The 21,529-nt window shown below is 41.5% G+C and overlaps 1 protein-coding gene across 4 annotated transcripts in view; it reads left to right on the top strand.

The window, feature by feature from the left end:
- Positions 1-1,735: 1,735 nt before the first annotated feature.
- SYT1 (synaptotagmin 1) overlaps positions 1,736-21,529 on the top strand; it is an 834,437-nt gene continuing 814,643 nt past the window's right edge. For 3 of the 4 annotated variants that reach the window (XM_077473911.1, XM_077473912.1, XM_077473913.1), the window contains exon 1: positions 1,736-2,144. The gene's annotated coding sequence lies outside the window, so the exon portion shown is untranslated. The remainder of the gene's footprint in view (positions 2,145-21,529) is intronic. The other variant, XM_077473909.1, reaches the window with a different exon arrangement.

The following is a 21,529-nucleotide window of genomic DNA, read 5'->3' as shown; positions in this document are numbered from 1 at the left end:
GGCTGAGGAAATGCCATCCGAGGTAACAAAACAGCAGTCCCAAAGGGAAACAAATGTAACCATCTGTCGAAACTCCCGGAAGCACCCCCGGCATGCAGAGAGTTAAAAGCTTCTGTTCATTTCCCTACAGCCCCTCCTCCACTCCCACATCAGCTTGGGTGTCAGCTGCAGCACCAAGGAGATAGAGTGCTGACTGCAATGGATCAGCTTTAAATACAGCTGTACTCCACTGCTTGGGGGGGCATCACAGCAGGGCAAATCCTGGGTGATCAGATCCCCCCCCCCCCCCTTTTCTGTAGTGCTGATGCTGCCAATCATGATGGCCAGTACTGTCATTGTATAAGGTAATATTTAATTATTAAAAAAGCTGATGGGTTTAAAGCATCCTAACAAGCAAAACAAACAAATGTAGATGTAAAGCATCTTTCTAAGGAGCAGAACATAGATATAAAACATCCTTCTAACAAGCAAAGCATAGATAGATTTAAAGCATCCTACCAAGAATCAAAACAAACATAGATAGATTGATACAAACATAGAGTTAAAGCATCATAATCAAGAAAATCAAAACAAAATAAACATAGATAGATGTAAAGCATCCTATCAAGAAAATAAAACATAAAACAAACATAGATAGATTTAAAGTATCATATCAAGAAAATAAAATATAAAACAAACATAGATAGATTTAAAGTATCATATCAAGAAAATAAAATATAAAACAAACAGATAGATTTAAAGCATTCTTTCAAGAAAAGCAAAACAAAATAAACACAAGATAGAGTTAAAGCATCCTATCAAGAAAATAAAAATAAAACAAAATAAACATAGATAGATTTAAAGTATCCTATCAAAAAAATAAACAAAAAACAAACATAAATAGATGTAAAGCATCTTATAAAAAAAAAAAAACATAAAACAAACATAGATAGATGTAAAGCATCTTATCAAAAAAATAAGCATAAAACAAACATAGATGTAAAGCATCCTATCAATTAAATAAACATAAAACTAACATAGATAGATGTAAAGCCTCATATCAAGAAAATAAACATAAAACAAACATAAATAGATTTAAAGCATCATATCAAGAAAATAAACATAAAACAAACATAGATTTAAAGCATTCTATCAAGAAAAGCAAAACAAAATAAACACAAGACAGAGTTAAAGCATCCTATCAAGAAAATCAAAATAAAACAAAATAAACATAGATAGATGTAAAGCATCCTATCAAGAAAATGAAAATAAAACAAACATAGATAGATTGAAAGCATCCTAATGACAACCAAAATAAAAAGAAATATGTGGCTGACACATCCTTCTAACAATACAAGCAGATGCCAGCATGGAAGTCATGCATTGCCAGCAGGGTGTTTGTACTGTACTCCTGTGATCTGATCTCCTATGATCTGAAGATCCAGCATCCCTGCCTCCTCCTCCTCATACTCATCCCCCCACTTCTGCCCCCCCCCCCCTGTTCTTATTTTGGATGATCGGTCCCGATGGGTGCCAGGAGGTTGAAGTGGACTGGGGCACATTGAGGTCACCAGCCCATCTGGCTGTATAAAGTAAGGCAAAGGGGTCACTTTACTGGTCCAGAGGACTGATTCGGTGTCCTTGATTGTCATTCGCCGGGATCTCCTTCCTGCCCATCTGGGCGGGCGGGGGGGATAGTAATCCTCGGGATGGGCGATGCAGGATGGATTTGTGCTGCTAGATTGGATATTCAGGACAGCATCCTGAGCGGGGAGCCAATGAACGGCGAGCACTGAGCGCTGGGTCCTGCCTTTTGCACAGGAGGGATGCCGGAGAGGAGGCTGCAGCCAGCTGATGCTTCACTCTTAGCAGTCTAGTGTCATCCCTTCGCTCAGTCTCTTCTATTCCCGACAGATCAAACTTCACCAGAGGTGGGGGGGGGGATTGGGTTGGTCGGTTGGTGATGGTGGATAAAGCTTATTGCATGGAAGGGACGCCCTTGTTAAGGCAAGCTGCATGCATGTAATAAAGATCAGCTGACACAAGCAGATCCCTCTTCTCTTACACTGCACACAGCTTTTGTATTGCCGACTCAGTCTAGGAGCAGGGGAGACAGTGGGGATTCCAGGAGAAGCAAAGAGCTGAAGGACACCCACACCTCCAAGGTAAGTCATCCAATGCTGCTGGATTCTCTTGTTTGCCATTATTGTCAATTGCATAACTTGTTATAATGAGCCCCCCCTCCTCCTCCCTCTCCCTCCATCCCTGATGATGGCTAAATGGAGCACATGTGAACTGTCATGCAATAAAAGCATTTTATTAGTTTTGAATTTTCCTTTAATTCATTTGGAACCATGCACCTTTTGCCTACATGAAATATTCATGGATGATCAAGGGACCACATCACCTAAGCTGCTATGGTTGGGCAGAGCCACACAATACTCCAGCAACTTTGCTCTGCTGCTTCTTACATTGAGTTTTTTTTATTTTTTTTATATACTTCCCATGCTTTAGCTTAAAAAGCCCGGTGATTGCTTAATTGGCGCTGATTGCAAGTGTCAACCATCTGACATCTGCTGCCTCTTTAGCTTCAGCTGAAAATGCTGAGTTGCTAACACCCCAAAAAAAACATTAGCGCACTAAGATGATCTTGGGTGTGGGATTATTTCCCCCCCCCCCTCCTCCTCCTCCTCCATTCTTGTTGGAACTTTCTGAAATATTGTAATCCGAATTGTCTTGGGTCCACTCCTGTATGGTCCAGCTGTGTAGTAAACACTGAATTATATATTCCTTTATAAAGGATGGGTACATTAAAAATGCAGCTCCGCCCCAAGTCACGTGTACCAATTAGGGTGATCTGGGTCAAATCCTATCCCATCATGCACTGGCCAGTCATTTTATTTATTTATTTCTCATTATTAACTGGGGGTATGGACAAGTGAACTTTTTAAACCTCCCTCCTACAGCTGTGAAATCTGGAAATTTTGTTTGAACTGGATTGCATTGTAATTGTGTTCACCTATCTGTGTTCCTTAATTCTGGATGTGTGTGGGACGTTTTGGCGAGAGCACAGAGCTGCATATGAAAACTTCCATTAGGACGCTGCCACTTCTGTGCAACATTACCGTCAGATTGGAAATGGAGGTCACACATGATTAAATGCTTCCAGTATATCTTGGAGAATATAGCCATGATGTGCATTAGAGTGTATCTCCTTCTCCGAGAACCCCCCAAAAAAAAAAAAAAAAAAAGAAGAGATTTGTCTAATTGCACAGTAAAGGAAAGAGAGGAAATATATTGTAGGGGGGGGGGGGGGGTTATAAGTGCTGAGACAGGAAGAATGCTGCTAATGCACCCTAAGCCAAACCACTTGGATATGCATTCGGAGACTTGCACATACATATGTGTGTAGATAGCTACACAGAGACATTTGGTATTATGTATATATTTACTGTAAGTACTGTCAATATATTAAAAATGAATTTATGGTGTATTTTAGAAATTACAAATGTCTTTCCTTAGCAGAATTACTTTTTTTTTGGTCCTTTCGGCGATTGTATAATTCAATCATCAACCGATGCAAGCTGCCTTCTACCATTATTCATCAGACCCAGCTGGCTGATTTCTGTCAGATGGGAAGTGCTAGTGCAAAATCTCTAGGTAAATGTAACTGGAAAGCTTTCCAAGTGTGGTCTTAAATGAACACACACACACGCAGTTGGCTGCAGTCTGTAGGCAGATGTTAGCACACTAATGAATCTTTCCTTTTGATTGTCAATGAGGATGTCATGTCTTACTTTGCTTATTTAAAAATTAATTTGCAAAGATAATGAACTGTCTTAATTTCTAGGATAGCGTGCGCTTTTTTTTTTTATCTTGGAGCTCGGAATGTCTACATTTTGTGTCGTGAATTCTTTACCAGCACTTTAGAAATAAGAATCGCTTTTGTATAAGGGATACAACTTGCGTAGAACCGGTGGATGTGTGTTGGAGTATATTGTACTTACTTTGTTGAGCGATGGCAAAACAATAAAAAAATGCCTATGCCTACATGTATTTTTTTAGTTTTTTTCCTTTAAGATCTTAGTTGACTAAGGCTGGGTTCACACTATCTTCGCATGCGGCTCACAGCAGGGATCTGGTGCGTCCCCCGTTCACTGTTTCAGGTCCGATTTCTGCCTGAATTTTTGGCTGAATTCCGACCTGAAATGGATCAAAAGACGCACAGGGCTCCTGTGTAAATTCACACCAGAGATATGTGAACCGGATCCATAAAGAGGCCATCAAAATCTCCTGCTATTGCGAACTGGATGCGGGAAAAACCACATCCGATTCTCAATAGTGTGAACGCAGCCTTTATTATGTTCATATACATAAGGATTTTTGGTTAAGATTTCAAAACGTGCCATCATTGTAACAGATCCCTATGTCTGACGGCAAGGACAAAAGGACAAAGATTCAATTGGTTAATGTGTGTTAATGGCATGTATGGACACTGTAAGTTACAATTGGCCGTCTCCAGTGCTGCTGTTACAGAGGCAGGGACTAGGGACTTATTAAGGTTTGTCTGTTCTCAGCAGTTTCCTTCATTTTAGTAATAGTTTATGCATGATATGTCTATTAAGATTTTATTCCCAACATAATGGGTAATTGTGGAAGGTCGTATGCTTAAGTGGGATTCTGATCAAATTTCCTAATACACGCCTATGATTAGGGCTGTCGCCAGCGTACAAATATTCCAAGTGCTTGACAGAGTCGAGAAAACATTATACAAAGGACTGCAGGGTATAGGATACTGATATGGATTATAATTATAGAACTGCCTTTGAATATTTAACTAGGATGCTTTCACTGTTGATAAAGCTGTACTTTTGTCCTGATCTGAATATACATCTTGGCTTAATATGGATAATCTATTATAGTCTAGCATCCAAACAGGATCTGTAAGGTACATACAAACAATATCTAGCATTATCATGGATGTTTGCTGCTCGGCAAAGTGATTAGGCTATGCAAACACGTGTGTGTTAATTAAAGGCTATGTAAGGACTATTATGTACCGTCGATAACAGAGCATTTTCTAAATAATAGTATTTTATTTTGAAATGAGGAATATTATATGACTCGCCCTCTCTGTCAAGTTGATACAACTCGCAGGCAAAACTTTCCCTTATGAAATGGCAATTTTGTACAATTCTATCTCACACATCACATGAATAAAGCAATACGTTATTGTCAGTTTGGGAGAATTATCACGATTGCTTTCCACGTAATCAAGTTCATTACTGCGTTTCTAACATGACCAGCGTATGTGGTAGCGGAGCTGTTGTCACTTTCAACAATTCATATATTTATCATGTACTGCTTTGCAGTAGCTGAAGTTGACAACAAGTCTCCTTCCAAATCATACCAATGCCAGCAGAAAGTATCAGAGTGTAAAAATCTTCATCCGCCAGTATATAACCTATTTTTTGACATTGCTTTTGCTTTTCTTATGGCAAAAGCGTTGTATGACGAGAAATGAAAATATGGTATTACAGTTGTATCTCTTTGAAAGAATACTTGTCTTTTTTATGAGAAAATTCATTTACATAGGCTTTAGTCAGTAGAAGGTTGGCTCCTTTTGGCCCTGGGGGCAATGGGCGTTTAACAGCTAGTGGGAGCAGAGTACCAGCTGTATGTTTATAATAACAGGCGATTATGGGAAAATAGTGTGGTAGGTAGCCTTGATCATTTAGTAGTTGTATCCTTCAGTAACATACTCACAGCTAAGATTGCTGGTTCTGGCTCTAAAGGAAAAAAAACAATCAAAGCTATGGAGTGTCTGTAAGGGGTCATCTATTGCTGTACTGACCGAGGGTCGATGGGTGTTCTTGTGAAACACTGCATTTTCCATTTGAACGAATGCAGATGGGTTCAAATAGAAAATGCAGCACTTGACAAGAAAAAGCTACATTTGCCTTTCTTGTGCAGTTCAAATGTGTCTCAATATGATATGCTGAGTCCAAAGCAATGCATCACAGCGCAAAGCAGGTCAAACACATCCTCTGAACTGTCATGCGTACTTCTCTGTTAAAGTCAATGAGTTTTTGCTTATCTGCATTTGACTTGCATTCAAACACATGGCAAATGCAGGAAAATAACCACCATCGACATAAGTCTTATGCCTCGTACATACAATCGGATTTTCAGCAAAGCCTCAAACTTCTGTCCGAAGGGTGTGTGCCTAGATTTTGTCTTGCATACTAATGCCACACAATTGGCCAACAAACACGAACATAGTGATGGACTACATGGAATTTCAGCTCTTGAGCGCCATACTTTGGGCACCTTCTGCTAATGTCGTGACGTACACATGATGATTGTGTCATACACACGATCGGATTTTCAACAAAGCGTCAGAGTTTTGTCCGGAGGGCGTGTGCCTGGATTTTGTCTTGCATACTAACGGCACACAATTGGCCAACAAACAGGAACATATTGATGTATTACATGGAATTTCAGCTCTTGAGCACCACCCTTTGGGCACCTTCTGCTAATGTCATGAGCATTGATTCCGAGCATGTGTGTTTGTACTTTGGAATTTTGTGTGACAGACTTGTGTACACATGATAGGAAAATCAGCCAACAGACCGTTGTGCGCCGTAAATTTACTAGCCTGCCATCCAACATTTGTTAGTGGAAAGATTTTAGGAAAATGGTCTGTCCTCACACAATTCCCTGACGAAAATCCGATCGTGTGTACAAGGCTTTAGGCCTCGTACACACGAAATGAAAATCAGAAGTGAAAAGTCGTAAGATGAGCTGCGTATTTTCGGATTGTTAGTACTGTGCTTTCGACAGCTGATTTTACTTTTTCATCAGACAAGGCTGGATGTGCAGGCTATAAAATTTTATTGTCGGATGTGAACTCAACATCTGATTTTTAGATGATCAGTACAGAAATCATCACACAAAAGTCAATAGTACAAACACGCATGATCGGAATCAAGGAACGAGCCCGAAGAGTTCAGTCTTGTAAACTACCACTTGTATTCTAGAAGTAACATTCGTGACGGGGCAGCTGATGAAAAGTCAAAATGCAGCGCACATTCTCATCTTCTTTAATGGGATAATAATGAATATGCTTTGCTGGTGATACTGATGTATTTATGCTAAACGTATTTTAAAAGGTATTTGTTTTGTATGATCTGAAAATCATGAATCAACACTCCCCAAAATTCTACTAACTTTTTCTAACACAAAATTACCATAAGGGGCCCAAAGCGTGGTGCTTGAGAGATGAACTTCCTCTTTATACTCTCATAGTACGTCACTACGTTCTTATTTGTCAAATGACAATTTGCGGGTATATAGAATGCTAGACAAAATCCTGCACATGTGCTTTTGGCAAAAATCAGACGCTTGGTCGTACAACAATCAAACCATAATGGGCACAAAGTTGCCTAAACAGGGCAATTAGGTGCATACAGCATTTTTAAGTGTACATTTTTTTTTCTAGTGCTTTGGGGAAAAACGCTTATAAATGCAATCTCATGTAAAAGCGCCTATGCATATTATATTCTTTACAGGAGCGTTTTTTTATGTTGCTTTTATCTGTCAGCAGCTTTGGCATTTTTTTTTTTCTGCTGCCTAGTGTGCATGAACCCTCAAGATGTGAGGTTTTGGACAGAGGGAGCCTTGCATTCACTCAGTGCTTGCTCATGTTTTTCAAAATAAGAGGAAAGCATTTGAACCCTTTTTCTCTTTGTTATTTTTGTTATACCAAATCACTAATATCTCATATGGGTGCAAAATTATGGACGTTTCCCCCGGGCCGGCAGAGCCACAGGTGTTGCATTAAGCCTGCCATACAAGTTAAGGCTGTATGCAACTGTAATCATGTAAATGCCAATGTGCAGAAGCAACATACAGTATTTCACAAACACAGAAGTTCCTCATTTGAGAAACACATTGTATATGTATAAACAGGTAAACATTGATGCACAGAAGCATCAGCAATTACAAAAGTACTGCCAGATACAGCCATTCACTTGACAGGCCGTATGTATCACCTGCAGGGCCGCTGATAAGGTAGTACAGCCAGCCCTCCTGTACTGGGCCTGGGCCTTATAAGTTAAAAAGGGGGAACCCAAGCATCTGCTTAGTAGGAGAGCCAGTTGTACTTTCTTATTGCAGACACGATCCTGTTCTGCCACCCTCGCAGCGATGCCAGCTTCTTCTCCTCTTTCTCCCCCTGGCTACACTGCAAGGTGAGTGGTTCCAGCACATGCACCCCTTCCATCTGCTGTCCAGGCACCCCTGTTTCCCCCCCCCCCCTCAGAGCTGCCGTCTTCTTCTCAGCTGCTGAGGAGGGGGCCAGTAAATATGTCATTTACTGGCCCCTTCTTTTTCTTAATGAACACAGTGAGCGATCGGAATCAATCACGCCTGTGTCTAATTATTACTGAAGCATAGTAAAACTGTGTTTACTAGGCTTCAGTTTATGACTGAGCAGGAAGCCTCAGAGTGCTTTCTATTCGTTCATCTGTGCAGCTGAGGCTGCAGAGAAAGGAACTGATCTATGTCCTCAGTCAGTTTTGGCCGAGGGAGGGGGATGTCAGGTAGGCTGTATGGGGTTCTGTGATTTCTAATGGCAGCCCTGGGCACCGGGAACTCCCCAGGTGTGGGAAAATGACTAGAAATTCTACACCCAGCCTTTTTCAGCCTCTTGCCATCCATGATGGGCATGAGGCTATAACATGTCATTTTCAGTATTTTTAAATCAGTTTCTTTAATTGGTAATCCTGCCATAAAGGTTACTGTCCAGACACCTTCTCTCTGTCCTTGTCTTCAAATTCTGCTCCTCCTCCTCCAATTAAGACTAGTAGTAGCCATTTTAACACATTGGACACTTTAGACACATTTCTATAAAAATGCACGGATTACTGTATACATGTCACTGGCAGGTGTGTTCTGACTGTGGGGGGGGGGGGGGGGGGGGGGAGGATGGGACTGCCTAGGGGAGCTTCAGAACCTGTGTAATTAATATGTGTTCGGGTTTAAAGGGATGAGGTGCCAACCCTAATTATCATAAATTATTGTAATGGGTAACTAGGTTGTCTCAGTCAATCAGCAGGCATTCCTTTGACTGCTGTGTATGCTGGGATAGGCTAGTTATTTGGGAAAAGTCAGGTGATCTGGGTTCTTCTCGCCTGAGGTGCGGCCTGGCTGGGTGTGTGTTGAGAAGCTCCTGGTTGCTAGGCCTGAAGCCTGAGGCCTATCCAGGAGGCATGCTGGCTACTAGGTAAACTTAAGTCCGATACAGCTGTTTGGGGTTCTGCAGAGGAGGAGCAGCCATGGTTCAGCCCAAAGCCTGGGGGGCAGGACCGCATGTGTTAGAGGCTCGGCCTGAGGGGAGCCTGATTGTGCCTGATTGTGCCTGATTGTGATGGAGGTAAAGGAGAAGCAGTTGCCACAAAGACTACCGGAGGCAACTTTGGAAGGGAGGATGTTCTGAAGGAGTACCAGAGCAGATGCTGCATTAGCTGGGGACACGGTGAAGACTCACCCAGGAAGGCAGCGGGTAGCTGTAAGTAAAGCTTTACGATAAGTACAGCAGTTAGGTGTGGGTGAAGCTTGGGAATCAAGAAAATAGCTGAGAGTTCAAAAAAATCTAGTGAAAGATGGCGAGCTGAGCTTAAGGATCTACAGTGGGATACTGTAAGTTCAAGCTGGAAGATCTCAGTAGGATACGGTGAGAGAAGTTGTTGCTATAAGAGACAGTGGTTCTTACCGGATACAGATTGCTGCATTCAGCTTAAAGGCCCTTGTTCTGTATTCTTGTCTGCCTAGTTCTATTTTTGTCTGCAGGGTTTGCCTTAATAGCTATTGCATTGCCTAAGGGTCTCCTGTGTCCTAACCCTCTCCCCCCATTGTTCCTGTTAAGAGAAATAAAACTTGCTTTGTTAATTTTTGCAAAAAGTGACTGCCACCCAATCTTTCCTCCTTGCACCACACCCACTATGCCTAGTAACCTGCAGGAGGAATGTCTCTCTGGCTCTGGGGGGGGTCACCATTAGGTCCTTGGAAGTTGGGGAGACCGCTACAAATAGATGACAGTGTCATTAAATAATAGAAGTACTATATGGGGATTCTATGGGAGAAATGGGATATTACAGGCATACCCCACTTTTAAGTACACAATGGAGTTTATTTACTAAAGCTGAAAAGTGCAAAATCAGGCTCACTTCTGCATAGAATCCAATGAATCATGGAAGCTCATTGGTTTCTATGCAGAAGTGAGCCTGATTTTGCACTTTTCAGCTTTAGTAAATAAACCCCATTGTGTACTTTTAAAGTGGGGTATGCCTGCATTTAGGCTAAGTTCACACTGTTGAGGGTTTATGGCCCCTGTTTGAAACTTAGCCACAGGGAAATCCAAACACACTGCCTTTTTAGATGTGTGGGCGCACCATTAAGAATAAATTTCATCCCTGCGCATTTTTAAAGAGCAGTGCGTTTTGCCTGTGGGTGGTTGTGGGCATCGCTGTGATTCCAGCATTCGCAACCACTCGCAATACTGTGAACCTAGCCTATGTCTAGTAAACTGTATTGTGAGCAGTGTTGTTGGGCAGAGGAGCACTAAAAAAGAGTTATGAGAAATAAAAAGACATCTCAACAAGGTAATAATGTCTAAAATCTGGCAGAACAGACAATCTAACAGTATACTCAAAGGGAGACCACAGTCTTATTGATGTGTTTACAGAAATGTTTGTTTTCCTAATCGGCTTAGTGAGAAAAACACTGGGGTTGATTTACTAAAGGCTAATCCATTTTGCACTGCAAGTGCACTTGGAAGTGCAGTCGCTGTAGGGGTAGATCTGAAATGAGGGGAAGCTCTGCTGATTTTATCATCCAATCATGTACAAGCTAAAATGTTGTTTTTATTTTCCTTTATGTGTCCCTCTTAGATCTACAGTGACTGCACTTCCAAGTGCATTTGAAGTGCAAAGTGGATTTGCCTTTAGTAAATCAACCCCATTATCTGCTAACAAATGATATAACGTCCTCATGATGCTGCCATATGAAAAAAAGTACTTAGACCCCATAAATACTTACCAGGTCACTGTCGTCTTGCCAGTTACTGTCCATACTTCTGATTTTCAATCTGTGCTATACTTCTTTGTGATGCAGAGGCACTGATTGTCTGCTTAGTGCTTCTGTCTCACACAGAGTCCTTCCTAGTGAAGATGGAAAAGTGCAATTGAAAGCACCATCTGAATTTCACAGGATTTGGCTAACCTCCAGTTGCCAAAATTGCATGTTTCAAGTGACCCATCCTCCCAGATTGCAAGGTTTAATCGCTTATTTAGTTGAGGAGGTGTGTAGAGTAAGGAGTAATTACCTTATTCTTAATCTCCCTACATGGTGGTGCCCCTCTCCCATCTGTTCTACTTCACTCTAGATCTGTGGGTGGGCCTGTGATCACAGGGTGCAGGACTTCTGGTCTTTCATTGCATATGATGATGTCAGAGAGACCATAAGTGGTGAAGTGGAGCAGTGAGGTGGGACCAGTTATACAGCAGGGGGAAACATAAGGAAATGAGAAATAATGTGTTTATGGTGGATATACTGTATGACTGCTTACATGTACTGTACATACATTATGTAAACTATATATTTTTTACAAGTGTGTGTGTGTGTGTGTGTGTGTGTGTATTTTTTTACCTGACTGTATTCCCTGTATAAGGCCCGGTTCACACTTCCACGACTTCAAACTCGACAACCTAGCGTGGCTTTGGCAAAACTTGCATATGACTTCTTTAACAAAAATAGTGCAGGAACCTTTTTCTAAGTCGGAGTGACTCAAAGTTGCTCCTCTTAGAATGGTTCCATTGCACTTAATAGGGTGTAACTTGTCTTGCGACTTGTGCTCTCAAAGTCAGAGCGCTTATCTTATCGCACCAGTGTGAACCAGGCCTTAAGATAGGCAATGCTTCCACTGATACATTTTTTTCTATCACCCATACTTGCCTGAGTCCTATCTTGGGCTGGGCCCATCTTCTCTCTCTCTCTCTCTCTATCTCTCTATCTCTATCTCTCTCTCTCTCTCTCTCTCTCTCTCTCTCTCTCTCTCTCTCTCTCTCTCTCTCGTAAGCACAACATGTTTATGTAAACATGTTTATTCTTAAAAAAACGATTCTTTACAAACCCTTCAGTTTCCTTGTGTAGAAACCTGAAGGATGCGTCCCCTTGCATTCAATACATGTCTCTGACTTGAGGAAATTGTCTCCACCTACCTACAGGCAGTTCATATTACACACCAGGTATGCCCTCTACTCTCTGTCGAGAAAGAGAATGACAGTGGCTCCCAAGGTAAAGCCTCAGAAGCCAATTGTGAATAGCTTCCCCTAGAAGAGGTAGAGTGTGTGTCTTCTTGGGCTGTCTGTGCATGTTGGCACAGGCAGGAGGCAGCATCATTTCATCACCCTTCAGTTCCCAGGGGTACTCACAGAAGGGTGTCTCCATAGAACCTTGTGAGGATAAGGAACTACCCTGAAGCAGGAAACAGTGGCCACCACCAGGTGAAAATTTCAACTTTATTATATCACAAAGCCCCAACTGAATGAAGTGTTCATCTCAGTATTTATATTACTTTAAGACTGTGGGAGAAAGTTAGAGAACCCTGTACTGAGATCACTTTAGGAACTTATACCCCTCATGTGCCACCTTAACCACCCGTTCTAGTTGGTAAATGTTTATGCCATTATATCAAAGTCTTGGCCCTTGTGTCCAACAGATGCCTATTAGTTGCTCTGATATATGTCTCCAAGGCACCTTCTTGCTTTAAATTTGTTTCTGTATCTAAGAGAAGATATTCCTAAATATACACAAGAGAATTTGTTCTCCGTTTGATGCTTTTGTTTGCCACCAACAACTTCAAGAGAAAGAAATTCAATTGTCGAGGTAAATCAACAAAGCTTATTGTTATGCAAATATTGTGAAGCAGGCACAGGGAGTCACATTGGCTGGGCAATCTCATGTCACTTGCAAGTTACATCATTATACAGGAGGTTCTGCTGAATCCATAACACAAACATAAAAAAATCTGCAGAACAAACACTCATGCTGTTTTGATAAACCCCTCTATTCGAGGAACATAATAAGAACACTTGTTGTAACAAAGCTGGGACAACTCGCAGCTTCAGAGAGCTAAAACATTGAATACTAAGAGCTCACACTTGGGCTTTCTGTTTATAAAAATTTCCTTTGCGAAGGTCTCAGCATTTGTGCAAAAGTCACAAATAATATACATTTTTGCCCCTCACAGGGTGAATGTATCCTTAAAGTATTTCTAAACGCAGACATTTTTTTAGCTTGATGCATTCTTTGCATTGAGATAAAAATCCTTCTGTGTGCAGCATCATTTCTCAGCCCCCCCCCAATACTTACCTTAGCCCTATCTCGATCCAGCGATGTTGCATGAGAGCCTCGGCTGTCTGAGGACCCTCCCTCATTGGCTGAGACAGAAGCGGGTGCCATCAAGCAAGTCAGTGAGCCAATGGAGAAAGAGTGGGCGGGGCCAAGCCACAGCTCCGTGTCTGAATGGACACACAGAGCAGCAGCTCAGCTGGGGTGCCCCCTTAAAAAGCTGCTTGCTGTGGGGGTACTTGGCAGAAGTGAGGGACCATGAGCACTGGCGGGGGACCTCCGAAGAGGAGGATCTGGGCTGCTCTGTACAAAATCACTGCACAAGGCAGGTAAGTATAACATGTTTGCTATTTTTAAACCAAAAAAAAGAAAAACAAGACTTTAATATTATGTTCAATCCTAAGAGAAAAAAAGACAACGTGGTTATCCTCAGACATAAAATATGAAGAAAGCATATTCCTCCATAATGTGTACTTGCAGTGGTGGCCCATTCATTAGAGGTGCAAGGGTATCGCCACCCCATCCATGCATCCGGCATCCTAATCTACATGCGGAATGCCAGACGCATTGATTCCAATGGGATTTTTTTTTATTTAAGTACGTGATTAGAAGCTCTAGTAGGCTTCAAAAAAAGGGCGGGCTTGAGTCCACCCAGTTGTGTGACAATAGCAAATGAATATTCTTCAGTGTTGCCACATGAAAAGATATAATTAAATATTTACAAAAATGTGAGGGGTGTACTCACTTTTGTGTGTGTGTGATATAGCTATATATATATATATATATATATATATATAATTTTTTTTTTTCACAGTTGTGCTCATAAGTTTACATACCCTGGCAGAATTTATGATTTCTTGGCCATTTTTCAGAGAATATGAATGATAAAGCAAAAACTTTTCTTTCACTCAAGGTTAGTGTTTGGCTGAAGCCATTTATTATCAATCAACTGTGTTTACTCTTTCCACATCATAATGGCAACAGAAACTATCCAAATTGCCCTGATCAAAAGTTTACATACCCCAGTTCTTAACCTCCTTGGCGGTATGATTATGTCAGATTTTTGATACTGAAAGTGGTACAATTTTGCATGTATATTTGGCGTTTTATATTGTAGTCCTGTAATTCTTAGCCCTTGTACACACGGTCAGAGATTCCAACGGAATGTGTTCGATCGGACCGTTTTGTCGGATATTCCGACTGTGTGTGGTCTCCATTGGACTGTTTCCGTCGCATACATAGTTTTCCAACTTGTTGGTAAAATTTTCAGACAAAATGCTCCGATCGGACATACTCCGATCATGCGTAGAGAATTCCGATCGGACAAAGTGCCACGCATGCTCAGATCAAATTTCTACATCAAAGCTATTGGCTACTAGCCTGAACATAGTCCGTTGTAACGAAATAACGTCATCACGTTCTGAACGATCGGATTTTCCGACAACTTCTTCCATCCGTGGGTATACAACAGTTTCGGACCAAATCCGTCGGACAAAATCTGACGGATTTGGTTGTCGGAATGTCCGACCGTGTGTACAAGGGCTTAGGAATAACTCACTTAAATCTGTCCAAACCAGAGTCTAGTAGACATCCTGGGTATGAAAGTTTGAAAAAATAAATCTTAAATTCTAATATAATAAATAATTATACCAAATAATAATATAATTATAATAAAAAATATTCAATAATGTAATCAAATCAAAAACACTGAAATTAGCTCAGGTGCAGAATTGTCGCTGTCATTACTTTTCAGTGTTTGATGACGAATTTCCCCACAAATCACTATCGCTCTATTCTGCAAGTGATTCAAATTTATTATCACTGTTTTCTAGGTGGTCTAAAACCTCTTTTGATGTAAAGGGACGGTTTTGGTTGCTATGGACAATTTCCAGTTTCCAGGCAGAAAGAAATTTTTTTTAGAATATAAAAATGCATGCAGGGCACTGGGCAGACCACTAGGGACAAAGGGGATGTGAAATAATTTCATACAGTAATGTAATCTGTAAGATTGCAGTGTACTGTATGTATAGTGTGTGTTTCACTTTTTTAATTTGGTGCCATTCTCAGTCCCCGTGTGTTGCAATGCTCCGTGATGAGTGGAGCAGAGGAAAAGCCGCTCACACTGCGTGGAGACCTCACAGGATCCAGGGGACAGGGTATGTAAACTCTTCCTGGATCCTGCGATGCAATCCCGAGTCTGGCTTGGGGTTACGCTTTTGGTTCTTAAATTCCACCCCGAGCCAGACTGGGGAATACCGCTAAGGAGGTTAATATCGTGTATTGCCCCCTTTTAACATCAATGACAGTTTGAAGTCTTTTGTGGTATTTGTGGATGAGGCTCTTTATCTTTTCAGATGGTAAAGCTGCCCATTCCTCTTGGCAAAAAGCCTCCAGTTCCTGTAAATTATTGGGCTGCCTTGTGTGAACTGCACATTTGTGTTCTCCCCAGAGTGGCTCAATGATATGGAGGTCAGGAGACTGAGATGGCCATTCTGGAATCTTCACTTTATTCTTCTGTAGCTAGTGACAGGTTGACTTTACCTTGTATTTTGGATCATTGTCATGTTGGAATGTCCAAGTGCGTCCCATGTGCAGCTTCCTGGCTGATGAATGCAAATGTTCCTCTGGTATTTTTTGATAACATACTGCATTCATCTTGCTGTCATTTTTGACCAAATTTGCTGTGCCTTTGTAACTCACACATCCCCAAAACATCTGCGATCCCCTCCGTGTTTCACAGTAGGAATGGTGTATCTTTTCATCATAGGCCTTGTTGAACCCTCTCCAAATGTAGCGTTTATGGTTGTGGCCAAAAAGCTCAATTTTGGTCTCATCATTTCAAATGACTTTGTGCCAGAAGGTTTGAGGGTTGTCTCTGTGCTGTTTGGTGTATTGTAAGCAGGACACTTTGTGGCATTTGAATAGTAATGGCTTTCTTCTAGCGATTTGACCTTGCAGCCCATCTTTCTTCAAGTGCCTCCTTATTGTGCATCTTGAAACAGCCACACCACATGATTTCAGAGAGTCCTGTATTTCACCTAAAGTTATTTGTGGGTTTTTCTTTGCATCCCAAACAATTGTCCTGGCAGTTGTGGCTGAAATATTAGTTGGTTTACCTGACCGTGGTTTGGTTTCAACAGAACCCTTCATTTTCCATGTGATTAGAGTGTGAACACTGCTGATTGCCATTCTCAATTCCTTGGATATCTTTTTATATCCCTTTCCTGTTTTATACAGTTGAACTACCTTTTCCTGCAGATCTAAAAACATCGGTGCAGCACTGGATGAAATATGCAATGATCTGTGAGGAGACCAGAAACTCATTGACCTTACACACACACACACACACACACACACACACACACACACACACACACACACACACACACACACACACACACACACACACACACTCACACTCACACACACTAATTACAAGCAAACAGATCATAGGTGAGGATGATTACCTTTTTAAAAGCTATTCAAACCCCTTTGTGTCAACTTGTGTGCATGTTATCAGGGCAAAATCATGTAAACTCTTTTGATCAGGGTTATTTGGGTAGTTTTTGTTGTCATTATGATTTAAAAAGAGTAATCACAGTTGATTGATAATAAATGGCTTCAGCCAAACACTAACCATGAGTGAAATAATTTTTTTGTGTGTTTTACGTTCATATTCTCTGATAAATGGCCAAGAAATCATAAATTCTGCTAGGGTATGTAAACTTATGCATACGTGTGTGTGTGTGTGTGTGTGTGTGTGTGTATATGTATGCTCAGCATAAATGAATACACCCCTTTTGAAAAGTAAGATTTTTAATCAACCACTCAATGAACACAAGAGCAATTCCCAACATTTTGACAAAACTAAGGCCGCGTACACACGCGGGGACTGTTCGCCCAACTTTGTCCGTCAAACAGTTTCGGCAAACAGTCCGCTCAAAATTAGCATGGACGGACATGGCCACACACGACGAACGAACAGTTTGCTGAAACCGTGCGCGATGACGTGAACGGCACGTACGACGGGACGAAAAATACGACGTCCTATACACTGCATTATAACTTTCGGCGTGTAAATCCTTTCTGAGCATGCGCGGAACTTAGTTTGACGAACAAGCCTACACACGGGCGGACTGTTCGCTCAAACAAGGTTTCAGCGGACAGTTTTACGGAATTTCCGAAAAACCTTGTTCGTCAAACTGTCCGCTGAAACTGTCCGCTGAAAGCCCACACACGAGCGGACTGTCCGCCCAAACACTGTTCAGCGGACAAAGTTGGGCGAACAGTCCGCGCGTGTGTACGCGGCCTTAGTATAATAGAACATTTGTTTAGCTCATTACATGAAAGTAAGGTTAGTAATTTAGATTACAACATTTTCAGTTTTAATAAAATTAGTTGATGCAAAAATTAATACACCCCACAACAAAAACTTCTACATCTAGTATTTTGTATGACCTCCATGATTGGTAAGGACAGCCCCAAGTCTTCTAGACATGGAATGAACAAGTTGGTGACATATTGCAACATCTATCTTTTTGCATTCTTCAAGAACAACTTTTAGAGCCTGGATGCTGGATGGAGAGTGATGCTCAACTTGTCTCTTCAGAATTCCCCATCAGGGACACGCAGTCAGGGGAGGCAAGTGAGGCTGAGCCTCACCTGTCATTAACCTAAAAAAAAAACTTAAAGTTATTACGTCAAACTTCAGTAATTTTTTTGTATAAGCCACCTGCTTGAGTTACTTACTTATGGTAATTAAACACTTGCCACCCAGGCTAATTCTAACACCACTCTCGCTAGAAAATTACTCAGACCCCTCCCCCCCGCCCCAAACAAAACAAAAATAAAATAAAAATTGCAGCATATGTAACCTGTGTGTATCTGATACAAACCAGTGCCTCACCAGCCACTGACATCACTGCATGTCCCTGTTCGCCATAGGTGTTGAATTGGGTTCAGATGAGGAGACATGCTTAGTCACTGAATCACTTTCACCCTGTTCTTCATTAGAAATGCAACAGTGGCCTTAGATGTGTGTTTTGGATCACTGCCATGTTGGAAAAGCGCACGACGACCAAGGGCACCGAGTGATGTTAGCATCTTCTCTTTCAATATAGAGCAGTACATCTGTGAATTTAATATCATCAATGAAATGCAGCTCGCCTACCCCAGCAACAATTATGCAGGCCCACAGAAGGACACTGCCACCACCATGTTTCATTGTAGGCACCGTGCATTTTTCTTTATACTCCTCACCTTTGCGACACCATACAGTTTTGAAGACATCAGTTCCAAAAACCTTTATCTTGGTCTCATCACTCCAGAGTACAGCGTCCCAGTAGTCTTCTTCATTGACCCTGGCAAATTCTTGGTGGGCATTTTTGTGCTGGAGCTTTAGGAGAGGCTTCTGATGCATTTCAAGGGTAAACCCATTTCCTCAGTGCTATCTGTCTGGCATTAACCAACTGGTCTGGATACGTTTTCATCTGCTGTGCATTCTTAGTACCAATTGTCCCTATCTAGATCTACAAACTAGGCTTACAGTTAGAGTGGCTTACAATATGTGCCTTTCACTCATCTTGCTTTGTAAGTATAATTGTCTATGTTTGTTTTTACTTTTTAACAAATAGCACCATTGGTAATGCACTAGGCCGGTGCACCCTTCTTGCTTTTGTTGTCTAGAATTTGCATCCTCCGGTGAGGGCTGTAAAACCTGGAAGTCATCTGGTGACCTGTGAAAATTCCAAGCCTATGTAAATTTCCACTGAGTTGTGTTCTCCAGCTGCATGCCACTGTGAGTGCTCTCATAATATAGAGTAACTCAAAACTGAATACGAAGGTGATTCCATAATGCAGACAGGGGCACGGCATCCCCCTCATACTCAAGGATGGGCCGCAGCTTCCCATATATCCCTCAGTGCTTTGTTAGAATGCAATCCCAGAATCCAATTTCAGTGGTGACAGCGTAAAGTTTTCAAATTACCTGTCAGATGGCAGTCAAGCCCAACCACGGGGCTCCTCCCTGGACACAGGAATCAACCTAATGCAACTTCTTATAGTGTAGGTTCAAGTGGTTACTGGCGGGATCTATAGGTATTTGTGTATTTGTAAGCACTGTAGCACATATTAATAGGAGGCCAAAGTTTAATTATTTTAATTTATAAATTCAATTAAATCAGGGTTGATTTACAAAAGCAATGGAGCCGACTCACTTATCAGATAAATGTTAGCTTAGTGAATAAGGGAAAGCTGTGTATAGTTCAAACATCCAATCACAAGTTAGCCATTTTTTTCCCCATTTCCCTTGCATATTATTGGGTATTGAAAGTGAACAAAGCTTCATCTCAATTAACAGGCAACATTTACTTTGCAAAACCAGTTTAATTTTACTTTTCTGAGTCAATAGCCTCGGTTTATTTAGCAAATCAATCCCTCCCCATGTTTCAAAGCTTTTTGCAGTATAGTTCACCTACGTTTCAGAATACATGTACATGAGAGAAAATGACCTAGATGTTCTGGAAAGTTGAAAACCTGTATTTTTGGTGATTCAAGGAAAAAAGACCAGGGTTCATGGAAAAGACAGTATATTCTTGACCTGATGTTTCTACAAAGGGAAAAAACATAATGATCCATAGCAAAGATACATATGACCTCATGTATGGACAGATAAAGGAGCATATACATTGTTATCTTGTCACATCACTCACAGTAATTGGTTTGATCTGGGACAAAGACCTTCATATGTGTTAGATAAAATGCTCTATCTTTACTGATCTGAGCAAGTATTACTAACCCAATGTGTATGATTTTTGCTGGTAATTTTGTTTCCGTGGCTATATCCTTCTCCCGTTTATCTGAATTCAGGGTAGTTTAAAGGATTACAGCAGATATAACGTTCATATGATAAACCATTTGAGATCAAGGTGAGAGATTCTGTAGGACATGTTATTGTTCACTAAACATAGCTGTAATAAATGTTCTCAAAATTGTAGTGTTAAAATAATACAGTAGATAAAAGCATATATTCTGGTATGTCACTTACCTTTGTACTTCATGTAATTGTGAAGACTGACTTCAGTGGGGGTAGTAGAAATTGTTTGCTTATACCTATTTATCTATCAATCCATCTACAGTAGTGGTGTTTCTAGGGTATGACATGAGCCCTGGGCCCACTTGAAGGGGTAAAGGGGGTGCTGCACAGGGGCAGCACCAGATGGGTGCAAAATAAATTTTTTTTTAGCACTCCCAATACACTCCATCAGATCGTGGTTCCGAAGAAGACAGAAGTCTGCCTCTATCTAGGCCCGCTCAATCTCCTGCTCATTGCCATGTTTATGCTGTTGTACTAATTATAATGGAGGACACTGATGTGTGGGCACTCTGAGGACTTTGATATAAGGGAGACTTTGAGGAGTCCGATGTGAGGGGGCTCTGAAAACGCTGATGTGAGGGGGCTCTGAAGACGCTGATGTGAGGGGGCTCTGAAGACGCTGATGTGAGGGGGCTCTGAAGACGCTGATGTGAGGGGGCTCTGAAAACGCTGATGTGAGGGGGCTCTGAAAACGCTGATGTGAGGGGGCTCTGAAAACGCTGATGTGAGGGGGCTCTGAAAACGCTGATGTGAGGGGGCTCTGAAAACGCTGATGTGAGGGGGCTCTGAAAACGCTGATGTAAAGGGATCTTTTTGAATGGATGTGGGTGGGGCCAGATGTTTGATACCCAAAGTGGAGTAACTGCACATGGAGCTCAAGGAATGTGGCACGATATATTCGAAAAATAGAAAAGCAAGTGACACTTGGTAGTTGGGGGCAAGGAACTCTTTTACATTTCCAAGGCAAAATATCACTGCTAACTCAAGCACAACAGCTATTAACAGTTAGGACTATTTTAACACAGTCTCTATGCTGACAAAGACATGCAAGAAAGCTTACAATATCAGGCAGCATCTGATGAATGAGGTAGATGATTGGTGCGGTGGCAATAGCATCCAGATGCTGATAGGACTTCCTAGCCCCGATGCCACAGAGAATACTAATTGGTGGAGTCAGGTGTGAGAGTCTTACTCTGTCCCTCCTCCACCAGAACTTTTCCCTTTGTTAGACACACTGTCCCTCACCAACAGGTTCCTGTCCCT

The sequence above is a fragment of the Lithobates pipiens genome, unplaced genomic scaffold (assembly GCF_037356315.1).
Source record: "Lithobates pipiens isolate NorthernLeopardFrog02 unplaced genomic scaffold, aLitPip1_a1.2 Scaffold_8, whole genome shotgun sequence".
Taxonomy (NCBI): domain Eukaryota; kingdom Metazoa; phylum Chordata; class Amphibia; order Anura; family Ranidae; genus Lithobates; species Lithobates pipiens.
This window is presented reverse-complemented; position numbering and strand designations above follow the sequence as displayed.